The sequence below is a fragment of the Dipodomys merriami genome, unplaced genomic scaffold, assembly GCF_024711535.1.
Source record: "Dipodomys merriami isolate MVZ:Mamm:240054 unplaced genomic scaffold, mDipMer1.0.p SCAF_4, whole genome shotgun sequence".
Taxonomy (NCBI): Eukaryota; Metazoa; Chordata; class Mammalia; order Rodentia; family Heteromyidae; genus Dipodomys; species Dipodomys merriami.
This window is the reverse complement of record NW_027205603.1, coordinates 2,425,593-2,438,599: the sequence shown is the minus strand read 5'-3', so window position 1 is coordinate 2,438,599 and position 13,007 is coordinate 2,425,593. Positions and strand designations below refer to the sequence as shown.

The following is a 13,007-nucleotide window of genomic DNA, read 5'->3' as shown; positions in this document are numbered from 1 at the left end:
ATATACATTATGAAAATAATATAATGTAACCTTGAAAATTGCTAAAGGAATAGCTCTGAATTGTTCTTACTATAAAAATGGTGAGGCATAAAGCAATGGATATGTTGTATTGATGTAATCATTCTTTCATGTAAATGTATCAATACAGATATGTGTGTATATATATATAAATATATATAACTATCATGCTCTATACCTTTACATATAATAAAAAGAGAACACCTTTATATTAAAGAAATTTTTATATAAGTGTTACAAAAGAGATTTTGTTTTACCAGAAACAAATACATACTCATCTAAAACAAACATTGCTGGTCCATAGAAGCTATTTGTAGGATTGATTGGTTGATTTTCTAGGCTGAATGGGTAATAAAAAATTGTCTCTTCAAGAAATTCTAGCCTTGAGTAAAAAAGCTCAAGGACAGAGCACAGGTCCTGAATTCATGCCCTAGGACGGACACAAAAAAATTAACCATTATATATCTCACGTTAAAAAAATGCTCATGTTTCATCTAAAGTTTCAAAACCTTCTTGGAGATTTATTAACTCAGAAATAAAAAAATCCACCCTTTATCAGATTGTGAGGCATTGTTTGCTTGCTACTGTGATGGACAATAGAGGATCATATTTAATATCCTTGACATTAAGCTAAGCAAGCTGGACTATGGGTTACATCTGTACTCCTAGCTACGTGGGAGATTGAGAAAAGGAGTATTGAGGTTTGAGACCAATCTAAGCTACCATGTTTATGTGACCCTCTTCTCAATAGCTGGATATTGGGGAAGGTGACTGTTATCCTGGGCTTCATAGGAAGCCGAAGTTAGACTGGCTGCACATCGAGGCAGGAAGTGTACAAAACAAATAGTGCACAAAAGGGCTAAAGGCATGGCTCAGAAGCAGGGAATCTACCCCAGAAAATACAGTGTCATGAGTTCAAACCACTGCACTGACAAAAACACCAAAAATACTTAGCCATACCTCATGGCATCAGCGAGAGAAATCCCATCACTTCTAAAGACTGGCATTTGAATTGTTATTTCTGAGAGCAAAACCTCTTCACATCTAGGTCAAGGAAAGCCTTCCTTGTACTTAGTTGTTTAATGTGGTAATGAAACATTTGAATGACTGCCGTCCCTGTAAATCAATCCAGTGTTGATAGTAATTATGCATTAATTCATGAGCCTGGCCATCTTGTGTACACACTGAGGAGGGTCTAATCATGACCTCCAGATCTCCAAATTGTCAAGAACATGATTAAATTTGTGTGCACATTTACAGAGAAACATGCACACCCATATATACAACAAGAATAAGCACAATCTTCGAAACATCTATAAGGAACTTTGCCCTTTGTGAGACGTTCACTGTTTCAGAGAAAATATCTCCTGTGGGTTTGTCCCTGCTACATATTGCTGCTCTAGCTCTTTCCCATTTCTCACATTTTATTTTATTTTTCTCTATCTGTGTGCTTTTACTCTTTTACGCACTGTTATATAGAAGGTTTTATTCTTTTTTATTGTTATCTTCAAATAGTTGTACAAGGAAAGGGGTTTTGATTTAACATGTCCTTTTATGTGTAAAATGCATCTTGATCAAAGTCACCTCTCCTGCCCCAAAGTTTTATTCTGTGAATTTTTTTCCTATTAAATAGGGACACAGAGATATCTGTGAATGATTTCTGTATCTGTGCAGAATTGAAATAAATCTGCCTTGGTTATTAACATTCAGTTTTTCTACAGAAATTCGGGAATGTAACACGTTTGCTGGCCAAAGAACTTCAGCTGAAACTTAGGTGGAACTGTGCTCAGACTTAAGATGCTCGATTTGTGTGACCAATCAGCTCAAAGCTTGAATCTCCCCCTTCTCTCCTCTTCTCTTCCTCCTCCCCTTTCTCCTCCTCTTCCTTCTCCTCCTCTTCCTTCTCCTCTCCCTTCTTTTATATTCCTCCGCCTCTCCCTCCTCCTCCTTCTTCTTTCTTCCTCCTCTTCCTCCTCTTCTTTTTTCCTCTTCTTCCCTTCCCATTTTCCTCCTCATACTTTTCCTTCCTCCCCCTTTTTCCTCTGGCATTACTAGCATTTGAAGTCAGAGCTTTGCTCTAGCCCCTTTTGTTGAGCTAAGATTTTGCTTTCCACCCGAGTGGGCCTATGACAAAGATACACCTGGCCACACTTCATGTAGTAACTGAGATACAAGAATGTGCTACCACGCTCATCTTTTTCTGTTAAGATGGGGATCTCATGATTTCTTTTTTCACACACTGGCCTTGAACCAAAATCTTCCTGATCTCCATCTCTGAGTGGTTATGATTAGACATTAGCCATCCTACCTAGCCTTGACATTTTAGAATGTGTTACTTCTAGGACCTCATGCCAAACCTGTCATAATCCTGGCTGGTTGAGGCTTCCTTTCCCCTTTTTGGGCTAGGGTGACACTGTTACATAGAAGGTGATCCTGGGTTTCCCGTTCAAGGGTCAATGCTCTTATCCAGTCACTCACTTCTTAACTTCTTGCTCAGGGCTGAGCAACTTGCTTCTGATTCAGCCACCTACCCACTCCCTGATCCTTTAATCGCAGTTCTCATGAGAACTTGCATTTTCTTATTTATTTATTTTTGCCACAATAGCACTGTGACTCTTGTCAGGCCCTGATTTGAAAGCACCCTGCTTGACTAAGTAGTTACTAATCTGTGGGTTTCCATTTAAACTTCTCCCCTTCCGCCACGTGTTCATGCCTGTGGTTTATATTCAGCTTCCAACGATAGCTAACCATTTCTGTGAAGCCTAGAGCATAATAGGTATTAAACGCTCAAGCCTTCTGATGTGGCTGCCATTTGTTTTCCCTCCCTACTAATTAGTGGGTCTTGGTCCTCCTTTGTCTGGTTCCTAATGTAGTTGTGAAATAGTGTCTGGCTTCCCTTTGTTTCCCTGGCGAGTTGCATCTTACATTGTGCTTTGGCTTCCCGGCTGCGGTTCCCACCTTGCGCATGCCCTGCTCTCGTACCCTTGCCTTCAGCGCTCTGCCCTCATTTTCCCTTTGTATGTCATTTCATCCTGGCAGCTTAAAGCTCAGCGTGAGTTTTACTCTCCATGGAGTCGATAGCTGGGTGAAAAGCTTGAGGGCATGCTCTTCAGCACTGGGAGAATAGGGATATTTGGCTCTTCTAATATCAAGTGGTGAGCATGGAAGTAAAAAACATTCCAGTATTTTCTGGGAAAAAAAAGTCTACCTACCCCTTACCCAACAACTTTCCACAGTGCCTAGGCTATTTTTCACCAGTGGCATTCTTTTTTCTTTTTTTTAAAATTATTTCGGAGAACGTTGGACAAGGAGTCATAGATGGAGTGAGTCTTTTTATACAGCAATTCTTGCCATTTGCTACAGCTATCAAAAGTCGGTAGAAATCTCACATTTTTGCTCCATCAATCTTTAAACAAATACTTGCCAGGTGTTCTTCAGACAGTCTAATGTCATGCCATGGCAAAAATGTAAAGTGGGATCCTTTTTTTTAGGATGCTCCACGGTCTGGCCTGGTGTAGTTAAAGATTAAGTAGATCGGATTTTGAAGAGTCGGTAGAAACTGTGGCACAGATTTTTTTTCAGTTGGATCTAAAGAGGGAGCACAAGACCTCTGTATCTTCCCCTGCTGAACCTTGTTGCATGCAACAAGCAGAGGTTCTAGATTTCTCTGTACAAAGCACCTTACTCTGACTTCCATTGGACAACTGGATGACTTTGGACACTTTTCCAAATAACTAGGAAGACAGAGAGCCTCTAAGGCTCATCCGGGTCTCAAGAGTGTCACCTGCTCTGTGCTTGCTGGTTTAATAATATGCACCCGTGAGAGCAACCTTACCCAGCCAACTTAGCATCCTCATTAGTCTTTGAACCCCGGGCCAGCCCTGTGGTCTGGTGGTAGGTTTGAATAAGGGAACATGGTGAAATGGTTCATCTACAGAAAAGCTTTCTTGAGGAGAATGGGACCTGACAGGAACATTTCAGGCATTCTTGAATTTTCAGCACTTTGCTTTCATGGGATATACATCTGTCAGGACTATTTTTCTTTTCTTTTTCTACCACTAGGAAGTCAAATGAGCTGTTGACTTGTGAGGTTCCAAAGGTTCTTTAACGCTCTCCTAAATAGTAACAGGACAGACACATTTTACATGCTGTAACAAAAACCATCAAAAGGAATGTCATGGGTTATTTCATTTCTTGAGAATCTGACTCATTTACTCTCTGATTCCTCTTTTTGATTTAGCCTAATATTATGCTATAGGAGATTTATCCAAAATATCCACAAGTCCCGATTGTAACCAGGCTTCCTGAGCGTGACCCGGTAAAAAGCAATGGCACCTGGTGTTCAGCCCGTACTTAGCTTCATAAATACTCAGCACATGTTCCCCAAGAGCCACCTAACTACCTGACTACAATCTTTACATTGTAGCAAGCCTTGTCTCTAGCTTTAAATTCTGTTTCTAGCTTTACTTCTCAGCCAACCCCTCACAAGCCATGCCAGGCCGCACCTGAGTTGGACTTCATATCAAGCCTCAGATTGTCCTATATTATTTAAATTTTTAAAAGCAACTTCTTGGTAATTGTGCTTTCCTTTAATCCCTAAAGCTTGAGTGTAATTGATTCCCCCTCACCCTGCCCTCCAGCCCCCACTGCCACCTGGCTCTTATTAGACTGAACTCCTGACAAATACTGGCCCACATGCTAAGTTCTATTCAGTTCTCATCAGATGACCAGCTCCCAGAGACAGGATTCCACATGGCTGTGGATGAATTGATTATGTTAGATGATGGCCTTTCTGCACCTTGCCTTCCTTCCTTTGGAACTCTGTTCATCTATAGAACCGGCCCTGATAAGTGGCTTGGATCTATTTTAAATACGAAGCTCAGTTTCTTACCTCATTGTGTTGTCCTGAGTCTACTTTGATCTCCACTGGATAAGAGGAGATACAAACGTGAGGCTCAAACATTAACTTGTAGATTTCTGTGTGTCAACCTTTAATGACTAATGATTTGTACTGAATCTTCTGTGCAGTTCCAGATAATAAGAGAGACTTTCTACTCCTGTAGAGTTAGGAATTACAGAATCATAATGCTAAATAAGCCTTTGTCATTGTCCATGAGAAGCCAGAAGTAAAGAAAGATTCAACAACTTTTTCCAAGATTATGAGGTGGCAGATGCAGAAGTCAACATCATTCTGTCATCTTCTGTATATTCCCTGCTTCAAGGTTTCCTACTGAGTCAGCTACAAAAGGATGCAAATGCACAAGTGTATGGAGGCAGCCTGAAGAAAGCCCAGTGTGTGTCGGAAGCTCAACTTTAGGTGTAATTCTCCTCTTAAAAGAAACATCAAAGAACAAGAAGTTAGAACAAATTGGGTGATGGAGGCTCACGCCTGGGATCCTAGCTACTTGGGAGTTGGAGACGGCAGGATTAAGGCTATCCTGGGCAGAAAGTTCATAAGCCTGCCTTTCATTAGAAGAAGCTGAGCATGGTGCTACACTTCTGTTATTTAGGCTACAATGGAAGTCTAAAAAGGTAGGTTATGGTCCAGGTATGCTCCCTTTTTGAGACCCTGTCTCAAAAAGAAGTTAACACAAAGAGCCGGATGCCTGGCTTAACAGGGTACGAACTGACTCACCAGCAGAAGGTCCTAAGTTCAAGCCCCAATAGAATTGATGGTGGGAGGAGGGAGAGGAGAGGGGAGAAAGAGAGAGAGAGAGGAAGGGAGAGAGAGAGGAAGTGAGGGAAAGAGAGAGGGATAGGGAGGGAGAAAGAGGGAGAAGGAGGGAGGGAGAGGGAGAGAGAGACAGAGAGAGACAGAGAGACAGAGATTGGGAGAGAGAGAGAGAGAGAGAGAGAGAGAGAGAGAGAGAGAGAGAGAGAGAGAGAAGCTACATCAGAAGATGGTCTCGCTAGAGGATGGTGGCTAGGGCTGGGTATCAGTGCTTAGAAGCCACCTGGTCTCTTAGTGATATGGAGATGGTAAGCCTGATCAGGTACACAGACAATGGCTGGGTGGGTTTCAAAGAGGTAGTGGGTGGTTATGACATGGTTTGTCACTTTTTCAATGGAAATGAAACCCAATGGTGCCAGCGAGGCCATTGTATTTATTCAAGAAACTGGCAAGCCCCAGGTGTGGGAGGCCGGAAAGCTGGGAAAGGAAATGCCATTTTATACAGGATTTTCTAGCACATTAACTGCATAATTCCTCAGCAGGATTGCTAGTTCTCTGCAAAATGCAAACATCTCCCACACAATTGCCAGAGTGGGATTGAGTTTTGGAAAAGCTTCAGAGATCTTGAAGAGATTGATAGCGGTTTCTCTGGACCCAGCGCGGCCACCCTGGATTGCTATTGCCCACCTCTACCTTTGTGATGCTGCCAATCAGAATTGCTTCCTAAAACCAGGCTAATTTCATAAGACAAATTGACCTTCACTCTGCTGTTTTCTTCAATACATGCCACTAAGGGATTCAGGCTTCAAACATGAAATAGGAATCTGAGTGCCAGCCTGAACTCCAGGAGAAATTTACACATCAAAATATCATATTTCTGAGCTGGGTGCTGTGGACTCAAGACTGTGATCCTAGCTACTTAGAAGGTTGAGATCTGAAGATCGTGGTTCAAAGCCAGCTGGGGCAGGAAAGTCCTTGAGACTCTTATCTCCAAGAAACTACTCAGAAAAAGTTGGAAGTGGCACTGTGGCTCATGTGGTAAAGTGCTAACCTTGAATACAAAGAGGCTAAGGTATAGCACCAGGCACTGAGTTCAAGCCCCAAGACCAGCAACAACAACAAAAATACATTTTAAAAAATCCTATTTCTTGTTATTACAGGAGCAATGCTGACCAGCTCTCCAAAGACAGGACAATGGACAGCTAACAACCCTCCCATTTTTTTTTCTCACTAAGCTTTCTGTTCATTCCTCATTACCTAAATTCTCAGCTCAGGAAGGCAAACAGGAATAATTTGGTTAAGAGTATGGGCTGCAGGATGGCTTTGACTGGAAGCTGTTTTACCCTCCTACTATTTCAGTCCAGTTCCCCCATTAGTCTGGGAGGCCTCATGTCTACATTCTGTTCTCCTTGGGCTAAGGTCATTGAATTAAGAATACTTACAACAGCAATGCCTCCTTGTACTGAGAGCGTTTTTTTTTTCTTTTCACACAATAAATGACAGAGCAAACACTCGGGCTATATTAGATATAATTATGTTATTGGGCCTTGATGCATAGGCTAAAAAAGTGAATGAATTCACTAATGATTGGCTCTGTCCAGGTCCTCTGGTGGCTTTCACATTTGGTAATGAGTGATGGTGGGAAGAGGTAAATACTAGCAGCCTCTGAAGGTCATGCGTGCCCTACCATGGTGAATGAAGATCGGAGGCTGAGGGACAGGGTCTGGGTTCTGAGAAGAGCGGGCTATGGCAGGATCGGGAAGGGACCTGACTTTCATATCACCTTCAGAGAAGGCTGGTGATGGCTGGTGGGGGGTGGGGGGAGAAGGGAGGGAGGTTAGGGGGAAACATCACACATATTTAGCTGAATATTTATTTTCTGCCATCTTCTTCCTCTAGATCCATAGACATAATTTACAGAGGGGAACCCCCCCTCACTTCTGCCCCCCAAGGGTAATTAAGCCCATGATTCCTTGGCCAGTAAAATGAGAAAATCCAGCTCTCAGTAAATTCTGGATTCTACTAGGGATTTTGCAAAAACAGAAATAAGAACAGCTGCCATTTATCTGTGCTGCCGAATCGAGGATAATTTGCTCCTCCCCTGGCCCTTAGCACCCCGCAATCAGTGTACAGGAGTGCAGAATTGTAAGATGATGAATGTTTTATTTCTTAAAATAAACAGTAGCAATTTAGAAACACAGTTACGGAGTTTACATTTTTTTATATAGTAAAAGTGTATTGGAAACTTTCTTAGTGTCAAAAATCTTTACTTGTCAAAAAATAGCACGATGACAAGCAAATATAGAATTCAGATTTAAATAATAGAATCCTGAGATGCGTTCATGTAACTTATGATTGTTTGCCTTAACTGAGTAATGTCTATACTTTATTCCTAGGTGGCTATTTTAAAGTTGTCATATTTAGTAGTCATGCATTCTAAAAGTCAGAACTAGACCAAAAGGTGACTTTTGTTAATTCCTTTTTTTGTTTCTTTTTTATTGTTGTTTTGTTGTTGTTGTTGTTGTTGTTGGGCTTTTATTTTTGTTTTGAGACAGGGTTTCACTACATAGCTCAGATGGACCTTGAAATCACTTCAGTAGTCAAGGCTGGCTTTGACTCTGTGATCCTCCTTCTTCAGTCTCTACAGCAGCATTGGGATTACAGGCATGAACTACATGAACCACTAACACCTTTTGAAGTTTACTTTTCACCCACTTGTGCATTCCAGGCACTAGATGAATTTCTTTCAGTAGTTTAATAATTGGGATTCCTGTAACCTTGTCATAGCTGATTGTTAGGATTATGATTGTGATGATGATGATGATGGTGTTGATGATGATGATGATGATGATGACGTTTTTATTGCTGGTCCTAGGGCTTGATCTCAGGGCCTGGGCACTGTTCCTGAGCTTTTTCCACTCAAACTATTGCTCTACCACTTAATCACAGTTCTAGTCTCACTCCCTGGGTTCATTTTGAAGAGAAAATGGCTTCCTCAACTCTCAGCCTCCTGGGTAACTAGGATTACAGGTATGATCCACTGACACCCAGCTGTGGTTGTCTTTTTAACAATCCATGGCTTGGCTGGGATGTAGTTCAGTGGCAAAGGGTTTGCCTAGCAAGCACAATGCCCTGGGTTCAATCCATAGTACCAAAAAGAAAAGACCAAAAAAAAATACAGTTAAAAAACTTTCAAATCTACGACTTGTGAATATTTTACTACATACCATTATCTCACTAGTGACAAAGCAAGAATAAATGATACCAATTAAAGTTCAACATGGTATTAAGATGCTTCTCCATTTTAGAGATGTGCAAGAAGAATATGTCCATCCTAGCATCTGTGAGACATGTCTCCACATTTCCCAGAAGTAACCCAACTAATCAAAGTTCCAAAAACTGGTAAGTTTCAGATAGGAGGTATAGCTCTCCTATTTCTGACTCTGGATCTTTCTCACTTAGCTTGTCTAGCATTGCGACCTTGAGATGTCACAGATTCTCTCTGTGCAAGTATTTATTTCCTTGAAGATACCAGTGATAATAATAGAGTATTGTTGAGACACACTGGGACGGGAGACTGAAAAAGAATCCTTTGAATTCAGATGGTCCCTTTGCTTCTCCAAGGTCATCTGATCTTTTGTCAGATTGAATTGTGTTCACATTTCCTAGTTACTCCATATAAAGGCTCAACTACTATATATTCATGTTTGAAAATTATACAATAGAAGAGATCATAGTTCCAATGAATGACCCTGAGTCAAAATTATGGATAATAAATATGGTGACCTCCATGGGAGAAATTAAGAAGATGTGATATAATGCTATTCTTAGTCCCCATTATAATGGTGTAGCTTCATGAGTGTGCGCAGGTAATGTATGCCTGCTTCATTATCACACATAGACTTATTAGTCCTGAGAAACTGGCACCATGTTTATGAAATGAAATCAGATGCCATCATACAGTTTATTATTCCTATAGGTAGCCTCCAGGGCTCAATACCCTCTGTCTTTATAGCACTATATTCTATGCATCATAGTTGGTATACCCTTTTTGTTTCTATTTTCAGATCTCCTTTCAAGTAAAAAAAAATGCCACAGGCAAAGCATTTGGGGTCATATTGCCATTAGGCATTTAAATAACCTTTTATATAACTTCTCATTTGTCATAAATGTTAATTGCCTTGTTGTGCAAGGCATCTAGAAGTCATCCTAATTTTGCGGATAAGGAATTAGAGGCTAAGATTGACTTGGGTACCACAATTGGAAGCACATAACAAGATACCCAAGCATTTCAAGAACTGATGCTCATGTTTCTGAGCCTCTCTGAATGGTGGGATACAACCTCATCCTTCTCTTTCCCAGGGCTCCCCTAAGGTTTTGCTCTCTCATAGAGCTCAGAGCAGTACCACAGGAAGATTTCCTGATCCCAAAGCTTTCAAGACTTGATCACATTCTGCGATTTCAGATTTGCTTCTTCCTAGAAGTACTATCTGTCTGTAAGTTCCTCATTAGCAAGGATGATGTCTGTAATTGTTCTGTATCTTTGGCCTCACTTCTATTATGTTGGACCCAAACATGCTCCTCAACAACCATTAATTTATAACAAAAGGAATATTTGGGACTGGGAAGGTGGCTCAGTGGTAGAGTTCTTAACTAGCATGCATGAAGCCCTGGGTTTGATTCCTCAGTACCACATACACAGAAAGAGCTGGAAGTGGTGCTGTAGCTCAAGTGGTAGAGCACTAGCCTTGAGCACAGAGAGGCTCAGGGACAGTGCCCAGGGCCTGAGCTGAAGCCCCATTTGATCCAGTGGATCATCTACCCTCAGTAGATCAGTTGTAGATTTGCCCAAGCCAGTGAGAACAAACCCCACAAATGGATCATTGAGGACCACTTAATGAGACAACAGTCATGGGCTGATTCTTTCTACAAATCTCTCCCTTTTCTCCACTCCAAGCTGAGTTATGTCTCTCATTCTTGAGCATGTGAAATGAAGAACTTGATATTTCCATGTGTTCCCTGATGATCTAGAGACAACGCTTTCTAAAGCCTTCAGGAGTTCTGTGTGCCTGACAAAGAACGGGAATGACTCTGTCATCCATCCATCAGGAGTGTTTGCATAGAGGAAGGCTGGTATGAGATCTGCTGGGAAGAGAAGGATTCCAGGCTTTGCTCAGTTACATTATTTTGTCCCTTCTCTGGAGTGAATGTAGAACACAGCTGGGCCTATGGGAAAGCAGACCCTGAGAGTTCTTACTTGTAAATGTTAAAAAGTCTTTAAAGAAACTCAACATTTCATGGTCTAGAGATTTATGACACCTTTTAAAAATAAATGGTACGATCATCTTGGCTCTTTCTGTAATTTGAACTTTCTGTTATGTGTGGTCAGTCCCACATCAAAAAAAAACCTTAAAGCCATAGGGTAACAATTATGAGGTTTCCCTATTAATCTCACTTTGGGCTTCCTATTTTTTTCTTTCTCACACTTTATGTTGGACAATGAAGGAGAATTTTTATTTAATTGGGGCAAAGCAATTGTTCTTCTGGATTGATAGACTTCGTTTCCCTCTTTTACAAGCTTTGACAGAAAGTAAAAGAAGGAAATCATCTAATCTTAATAAATTGATCATATTAGGATAAAAGATACGCTGCCCTTTCATCAAATAAGATCTAGCCAGACCAGATGTACAGATATAACATCACCAGATGTCTCATCCTTTGATTACTAAATTTGATATGGTGACATGATTTCTTGAGTATATCAGCACATTCATGAGGGGAGAAATAGGGAAAAATATCCAATGCCCTATATATGAGGAAAGGATGTCGAATTTTGCTTGTTTTAATGCCTAACTTGAATCCTTCACTGATAGTGGTTGTAGTCATTGCACACAACTAAGGAAGGACTATAAAGGGAAGAGTGGATGGTTTGAAGAACCTACATTTTCCCAGAAAACAACCACCTTCACACCTTTTTATGATGTGAGACGAATCACTGAATTGTGGGACCTGGAGCTTAGGCAGCAGAGAGAGGTAAAAATCATCACAAGAGTATTTCTTTTAAGCCTGGAATGGTGGCTAAAGTATTGTTTTACCCACCCACCAAGACTAATAGCTCATCTTTCAACCTTCTAATGCCAAAAGAAATCCAAAAAAGGAGCTGAAAAGCTCCTTAATCAGAGGGGCAAGATTTCCAAAACAGAAGATGCCACAATGAATTTAGTTGATTCTGTTAAGAATGCTCCCAAATACCTACATGAAACTTCTCTTAATGAGCTAGATCTCATTGGTGCATTGGTTGTTAGTAGAGAAGCCATTTTTTTTCTATTGTCAAGTTATGGAAGTACTGAAACCTCTTAAACTTCTTGTGTCATTGATACCTCGGTTAACAAACACAGCAACGAAAACAACAACAATGACTAACCAGAGTAGAGAGAGTAACTCCACCTGGTTCCCATAATCCTTCAGGACTATCCTGCTCTTGACATCTGGTCAACTTCATTTCAATAGATAGCCATTGAAGGTTGGACATTTGGTTCTTGAGCCAGTGAGAAGAAAAAAAAAACCCACACATTTCCTACAATTTTAAAGTAAGTTGAAAAAGAGGAATCGTGCATGCAAATAATAAGCTTCCATAAAGCAAGCCAGAACTGTGCTCCTGGTGTATCATGGACAGCTCCAAATGTTTTACTTAGAGTCACTCACCTGATTATTTCAACCCTTGAAGAAGGTGATATTATATTTATGTTTTGTAGTTGAGGAAGCAGAAGCATAGCTAGCTGAAATAACTTACCCAAGGTCTCAAGGAAGAACTGGCACTCTTTCTCAAGAGGTCAGCTGTAGAGACTGTGTTGGCACCCATGGTACTTCCCTGCTTCCCACCTGAAAGACCCCATGTGTTTTGAATCCTGAGTTGACATCATTGTCATAGTTCTTTTTTTTTTTTCTGCTGCTTTTCCTTTTTTACAGCCTGTTCTTCAAACAGCAGTCAAAGCCACGTATTCATAAATGGCTCCTGCGTCCACTATCCTTGTTTTGCTTCCCATGTACATTGTGTAGAATCGAATCCAAACTAGCATGCAGGCTATGGAGGCTTGTACATTGTGTCACCACCACCCTCGGAGCTCATCTCCCAACAGGCTGGCCTTTCTATTCTGGGAACATGCCTGACTTACTCTCCTATCAAGCCTTTTGGGTATGTTATTCCTTCTATTTCAATGGCTCTCATCCCAGACCTTTGCATGGATCATGCCTTTTATATTCATATCTCTGCTCAGTTATCACCTTTTTAGACATTATTAACAATATTCTTCCTAAA

At 40.8% G+C, this 13,007-nt stretch overlaps 1 protein-coding gene and 1 long non-coding RNA gene across 2 annotated transcripts in view; one reads left to right on the top strand and one right to left on the bottom strand.

The window, feature by feature from the left end:
- LOC138806187 (uncharacterized) overlaps positions 1–10,129 on the top strand; it is a 37,908-nt gene extending 27,779 nt beyond the window's left edge. The window contains exons 3-4 of the long non-coding RNA XR_011365731.1: positions 8,998–9,091; positions 10,052–10,129. This is a non-coding gene — a long non-coding RNA (uncharacterized lncRNA). The remainder of the gene's footprint in view (positions 1–8,997; positions 9,092–10,051) is intronic.
- Positions 1–13,007, bottom strand: part of Celf2 (CUGBP Elav-like family member 2) — a 778,786-nt gene that overhangs the window by 718,741 nt on the left and 47,038 nt on the right. The gene's annotated exons all lie outside the window — the stretch shown is intronic.